Genomic DNA, 7,675 nt, shown 5'->3' with positions numbered 1-7,675 from the left:
AAATTCGATTGGTGTCACATGCATAGCAATATGAAATTGTACCCACAACAAATGAAAATCAAATTGCAGAACTGAACCAAACAGTTAAATGGACAGCAGACCAAATGAACCAAAATAGTTAACTAAGCACGACGTTGCAGAATAGAAACATGTACTAGAAGATAAGACAGTTAACAAAACAAAGAATGCTTGAGAACAGTACTACGAAATGTAGCAATTGTTGGACCAAAGTGTTAACTGAACATTACATTTCAGAGGACCAAACTGTTAACTGAACATCAGATTGCATATTAACATTACAGAGGATAAATCACTAGAAGGCACTGGCGGTGGACTCGAGAAAACATCACAAAATATATTTTAAAGTAGACAACCGCGCGGCGGTGTCGACGGTGGCCTCGAAGACGAGGTGCTCCTCCAAGATCTGGCGGTCGACACGCATGTCAGTCTTAGCGACCTCGTTTGCGCGTGCGGCCGCATGCTACTCAACTCCATGTTATACTGCATGTAAAATGGCTATGGGCGGCGCTTAATTGGAGGAGGGGGAAGTGATTTCGGTGGAAGGTGTCGCTCCGTCAGTCGGGGCATGTGGGATGGGAAAGAAGGAGGATGGTGTGGGTGGGGTGTTGATTACCTGACCATATCGATGAGGCCACGCAGCAAGAAGAAGGGTCGGCGGTGAGAAGGCCATGCAACAAGAAGAAGGGTTGCCGGCGAGGAGGCGGCGCTGCAAGAAGAAGGGCCGCTGGCGAGGAGGCGGCGCTGCAAGAAGAAGGGTAGCCGACGAGGAGGCGGCACTTCAAGAAGGAAGGGTCACCGGCGAGGAGGATGAGCTGCCAGTAAGCAACAGTGAAGGTTTGAACTTGGAAAGCAAGGAGGAACAGTGGAAATGTGGATTTTGGTAGGAGGGACGGGGCGGGGTGATAGATATTTCCGCAGTGGCAAAAAAATTCGCTCGGTGCGGCGAGAAACTGGCGCGCAAGTGTGGTTCATGCGGGGGCGGTGGACTGTAGACGACGAAGCTTCCTGCGTAAGCCAGACAAGACGGTGCGCCAAGATATTTTATATCACATCCCACACGATTCTTTCTAGTAAACTGTTTGTGGTATACCTGATTTTTTCATTATGTTTTGAAAGACAAAATGGTGTTACGGAAGGAAAGGATGGTGTTTGAATTGCTAGAACATTTACGTACAGTGAACATGCAACTAGTACATGAGTGTCGTGTTTAAATATGGAATTATTCCGGGTTCGTTTGGCATTTTTATGCATTAATTGTGTTTCTGGACATTTAATGTGCATAATTCAAATTCGAACTACAAGCACATGCTCCAATGCACCAAAGTTTGCTGAAAAATCACATGTGTGTCTTTGGGTGAATTTATAGGTCCCATGCAAGAAATGGGAATAAAATTCAAACATCTGGGTGTCGTGGCTCGACTGGAATGATTGAGAAACTTGGTTTTTTAATTCCTGTAAATCCAAAACACGGCTGAAAATCATGAAACTTGGCATGGTGTCATGACATGGCACCAACATGCTGCAGTAAATTTTTTGGCCGAATTGGGAGAAGCTTTGGTGTAATCTTCTTGCAAACCAGAGCTTCCCTCAAGAAGGCTCCTAGTTCCGAGAGGGAATGTGTCACCTCCGTGTGCGAAATGACATACGTACGCTGCCTTCTCCCATCTTAATTTTTTTACACGGGCAGATTAGACCAAATAGAAGTATCGTGCTAAATTTTGGAATTATTCCGTGTTCGTTTGGCCTTTTTTATACATTAATTGGGTTTCTGCGCATTTAATGTGTATAATTCAAATTTGAACTACAAGCACGTGCTTCAGTGCACCAAAGTTGTTTGAAAAATCACATGTGTGTCCTTGGGTGAATTTCTAGGTCCCATGCAAGAAATGGGAGTGAAATTCAAACATCTGGGCATCGTGGCTCGACCGGAAAGATTGAGAAACTTGGTTTTTTAATTCCTGTAATTCCAAAACACGCCTGAAAATCATGAAACTTGGCATAGTCTCATGACATGGCACCAACATGTTGTGGTAATTTTTTTGGACGAATTGGGACAAGCTTCGGTATAGGCTTCTTGCAAACCGGAGCTTCCCTCAAGAAGGCTCGTGGTTCCGAGAGGGAACGTGTAACCTCCGTGTGCGAAATGACATACGTACACTGCCTTCTCCCGCCTTAATTTTTTTAACAGCCAGATTAGACCAAATAGAAGTACCATGCTAATTTTTGGAATTATTCCGGGTTTGTTTGGCCTTTTTTATACATTAATTGAGTTTCTAGGCATTTAATGTGCATAATTCAAATTTGAACTACAAGCACAGGCTCCAGTGCACCAAAGTTGTTTGAAAAATCATATGTGTGTCCTTGGGTGAATTTCTAGGTCCCATGCAAGAGATGGGAGTTAAATTCAAACATCTGGGCATCGTGGCTTGGCCAGAAAGATTGAGAAACTTGCTTTTTTAATTCCTGTAATTCCAAAACATGCCTGAAAATTATGAAACATGGCATGGTGTCATGACATGGCATGAATATGCTGTGGTAATTTTTTGGCCGAATTGGGACAAGCTTTGGTGTAAGCTTCTTGCAAACCGGAGCTTTCGTCAAGAAGGCTCGTGGTTCCGAGAGGGAACGTGTCACCTCCGTGTGCGAAATGACATACGTACACTGCCTTCTCCCGCCTTAATTTTTTTACACAGCTAGATTAGACCAAATAGAAGTATCGTGCTAAAATTTGGAATTATTCCGGACTCGTTTCGCCTTTTTTATACATTAATTGAGTTTGTGGGCATTTAATGTGCATAATTCAAATTTGAACTACAAGCACAGGCTCGAGTGCACCAAATTTGTTTGAAAAATCACATGTATGTCCTTGGGTGAATTTCTAGGTCGCATGCAAGAGATTGGAGTGAAATTCAAACATCTGGGCATCGTGGCTCGGTCGGAAAGATTGAGAAACTTGGTTTTTTAATTCCTGTAATTCCAAAACATGCCTAAAAATCATGAAACTTGGCATGGTGTCATGACATGGCACCAACATGCTGTGATAATTTTTTTGGCCGAATTGGGACAAGCTTTGGTGTAAACTTCTTGCAAACCGGAGCTTCCCTCAAGAAGGCTCGTGGTTCCGAGAGGGGACGTGTCACCTCCGTGTGCAAAACGACATACATACACTGCCTTCTCCCACCTTAATTTTTTTACACAGCCAGATTAGACCAAATAGAAGTACCATGCTAAATTTTAGAATTATTCGGGTTCGTTTGGCCTTTTTTATACATTAATTGAGTTTTTGGGCATTTAATGTGCATAATTTAAATTTGTACTACAAGCACATGCTCCAGTGCATCAAAATTGTTTGAAAAAACACATGTGTGTCCTTGGGTGAATTTCTAGGTCCCATGCAAGAGATGGGAGTGAAATTCAAATATCTGGGCGTCGTGGCTCGGGCCGAAAAGATTGAGAAACTTGGTTTTTCAATTCCTGTAATTCCAAACCACGCCTGAAAATCATGAAACTTGGCATGGTCTCATGACATGGCACCAACATGCTGTGGTAATTTTTCTGTCCGATTTGCGAAGGCGCACACAGTAACAATCAACAAAGTCATTTTGGAACAAGTGATGTCACGTTACAAATCGGAAATGCAAGTATTATTGAAACAATGGGTGTTCGACTTACCAATTACATGCGGCTACGCGTCCCATTTTTTTTATTGGCTAGGAGGTGCCGTGCAGGGTAGCTATTTGAGTATGGGAGGCGTGCAATCAGACCCCTGCACGTGCTCATCAGGAGGAGAGCCCTTTTGACCGCTACCCGCCGCGCACCTCCCTCCCAATGTCTCCATTAATGGCGCCCGAGCACCTGTTCTATGGCATTGCTATATGTCTCACTGGACTGAGATTTAAGAGAGAAAAATGAAAATCTGAAAAGAAAGTTTTGCACGGATCTTGATGTAAAATCCGACGGACCTATATAGCATGGACTGTGACTTATAGCAAGCATGATGAATATAAGGACGATGACATTGGATAATAATTGTCTTACATATTTATAAATATAATTAAAAAAGCCACATGTGGCAACGCTCGATATACATAAGGGCAAAAGAAGAAGGATGCCACAGCAGGAACTAGTCTCCGAGGCGGGCGGCGACGAGCTCTTTCTTATCGTCAAGATGCTGGTTGAGAGCATTCACGGATTCCTCCACTAGCCTCCTGCGCTCGATGCGCAGCATAGAATTCTCGTCCATAAGTTTCTCGACGATGACGCCGGTCCTCTTAAACAAGGGAGTGGTCTGCTCCTGCTGCTCCATACTTCTGACGATCTTTGCCCTCACCAGGTCGCGCTCGGCCCAGAGCTTCGCAATGCTCTCATTTAGTTGCCGGATGACATCGGTAGACAGTTCAAATGAGGCTTGCAGGTCATCATGCAACCTCACCCACCTAGAGATCTGATCCATCTGCCTGAGGACGAGGGCACGCATGCGCCTGTAAGAGTCCTCGCCTGCCCGCGAGGCAATTTCCCAGGCCGTCGCGGCGTGGGAGGACATCTCTGCTGTATTCGCGGAGCGGTGGGACATCTCTTCTGCTTCCGCGGCGCGGTCAGACCAGTTTGCTGCATCGACGGCGCGACGGGTCCTCCGTGCTGCTTCAGCGGCGCGGCGGGACCTCTTTGCTGCTATGGTCGTGCGGCGGGACATGTTGGTTGTTTTCGCGGTGAGGTGGGACATCACTCGTGCTCCCGCTTCCAGGCTCGCCTCTCCCTAGTGGAAATCTCTCGACCCAGAACTCACGCTGGCCATGGCGGACACAAGGGAACGATGATGAATGACTTGTTTGTTTTTGACTTTTTGTGGATAAGGAGTTGAGGAGGAATGTGCAGTCATCTTGGAGTAGTAGTATTTATAACTGCATAGTAATACGCTCCTAAGTGGGAAACCGTTTAGGTTTTGATCGATGTAAACATGCTTGCAATTTGGAATGTGACGGGACGCATGCTGAAAATTTACTGACGGTTATAAGTGCGGCACTATTCCCGGTAGGCGTAACATGGGCACGTACGCCTTCTCGGCCGCGTATGTGGCGTTTGCACCATAGGGTGCACTGCAATAGGAAAGTTGTAACGCCCGAGACCGATGCTCCAGATGCCTTACTTTTATCTCATTGTCGTTCGATGTTTGATCTGTTTGTTGCCATGATTGGATGAGTGACAGTATCATTTTTTTGCTTCTTGCATCATGTTCATCATTTGGTTATATTGCATTGCCATGCCCATCGTTGTCATGTTGCATTTTTGCCTCTTGTCATTTTGCATTCTCATAATCATCATGTGCATTGTCATATTCATGCATGTTACATTGTTGGATGCTCCATGTATGATCTTGCATCATTACCTCCTCCTTCCTTCCTCTTTCTTTCATTTTGGCAAGTGACCTTTTCCCCTCCTCCATAAATGTTCATTCTTTTCCCGATGCTAGTTCACCATGCCTAAACCCTCTCTGCCAATTTTCATCTCATTTGAAGATGTTTTGGTTGGGTTCAAAAATGGCTCAAGTTTGAATCTAATTCAAACATGAATTATTTTTCTATCCTTAAAAATGCCCAAACCATTTTATTCAAATCCTTCATAAATTGAGGAGCCCAGGAATATTTTAACTTCCTCCTTATTCTTCTCCAGACACCCTGGTCTTTTCCCTTCTTATATTTGGTTATTTATAAATAAATAGAGATTTGAAAGAAATAGGAGAAGGGCTTTACCTGGACCCCAACCTTCTAGCAATAGTAGCATCATCTGCCAGCCCAGTAGTGCCGCGGCCCGGCAGCAGCTCCTTCGCCGCCAGCCACTTTCACCCACACGTGGCCTGCATGTCATCCTCCCTTCGTTACTGTGCTTCCTCCTCCTTCGCTCGTTTCCCTCTCATGGTAAAACTCCTCCAACAGAGGCACATGGCCACGAGGGCAGCCACGACCTCGCGCCTCCCCTCCTATAAAGACCGCAGCCCCGCGCCCTAGGGTTTACTCTCAGTAGTGGAGCCCAGTTGGGACGATCGGGGATCTAGCATTTGGGGTTGTCTTCTTTTACTTTGGTTCCATAGTCGGACCTTGATTGTATTCTGGATGATGTATGTTTAACTTGTATTTTGTGTGAAGTGGCGATTGTAAGCCAACTCTCTCTCCCTTTCTTCTCCAGTACATGGGATTGTGTGAAGATTACCCCACTTGCAACTAAACTACCATGCGGCTATGCCTCTAAGTCGTGCCCCGACATGTGGGAGATATAGCCGCATTGTGGGTGTTACTAGTTGGTAATCAGAGCCATCCCCGACTTTGGAGCCCCCCTGCTTGATCGAATCGCTGACGTTGTTGAGTCTAGAACAAAATGTTTTGAGTCTTAGGATTATATATATATCGGAGAGTAGGATTCTTTTTACTCCTCAATCGCTTCGTCGCTCTGGTGAGACCTCCTAACGTAGAAGTTTTGACTTTTCTCTCCTCAAATTTCATGATTTTTTTTAGGATCACGCGGGTATCTTGGAATCGTTCCGATAGTCTTGTGACGAGAACATTGTTCTTGGTGCCTCCTGACATTTAGGGGTTGTGGCAGTGTCCCGGGGAGTTGAGCTCCGAGGTGTTGTCATCACAATTTTATCATTGCAGTTCTGGAATACCTGAGTTCGCCGACATCGGAAATCTCTTTTATGCAGTTGTTGGTGAGATAACCTCGACGCCACCCAGTACTGGGGCGGAAGTTTGGGAGTATTGCCATAACTTGTATAACAGATGCTTTTCGAAGGTTGAGGTGCACGATTTCCGAAGGTTTCTTGGTTATGTGTTGAAGGATGGATACAGCTAGATGTAGGTATTGTTAGTTTGGGTGAGATATTATGCTTCCCGTGTATCCCCAACACCTGATTGCATAACCAGAAAGTTTCGGGAGTTTATAAGTGGGAATTCAAGTATCACGTATGATATCTTTCCAACAGACACATGATACGATATGGGTTCTATCATATGTTTGTTTCGGCTTATTCCACAAGCCAATCCTTTGTTTTTGTTTTGATTGTGGTGTTCGAGTTGCTTCGAAGTCAAGTGTTGATTCCATACCTTTTCCAAGCGGTGTTCTCATATTTCTATGGGAGTGCTAATCCTTTTTTATCATCTAGGTGGTCATGCCAATTCTTTCCCAACCGATGTATTTCTCTTCAAGTGGATCCGATCATATCAACATTCGCAAGACCACCTCTCAGTTTTCCCAACGGTGTTCGTTCCATCTGCCCAAGTTGCCTTTGTTTTCCCACCCTCCCACCCTTGTCTCTTCAAGGACTCGGATTTCTTAATCAATTATCCATCTTATGGATGTGAAGTCTCTTCATTCCTTTCTTTCAGTGTTCTTATCCGGTGATTCTCATGAAGATGCTAAAGGAAGCTTCAAGTTTATCATTCTTTGTTCTCTTATCTTCCCCGATGTTTTCAATGCAATCTTTCGGTGTTGATCATATCCTTTTCCTCGTTTCAAATGTTTCCCATGCCGGTGCACCTCTTTATCGTTCACCTCTCACTATTCATTTGTTTCGGAGTGCTGAAGATATCTCAGGAGATTCATGTTTCCATTTTTAATCCGTTTGAGCTATTTCGAGGTGGTTACCTCATTCAAGACGTTC

The sequence above is a fragment of the Triticum urartu genome, chromosome 7A (assembly GCF_056163025.1).
Source record: "Triticum urartu cultivar PI428250 chromosome 7A, HENAU_Tu73, whole genome shotgun sequence".
Classification (NCBI taxonomy): Eukaryota; Viridiplantae; Streptophyta; class Magnoliopsida; order Poales; family Poaceae; genus Triticum; species Triticum urartu.
The sequence above is the reverse complement of the archived record's forward strand: the minus strand, read 5'-3'. Positions refer to the sequence as shown.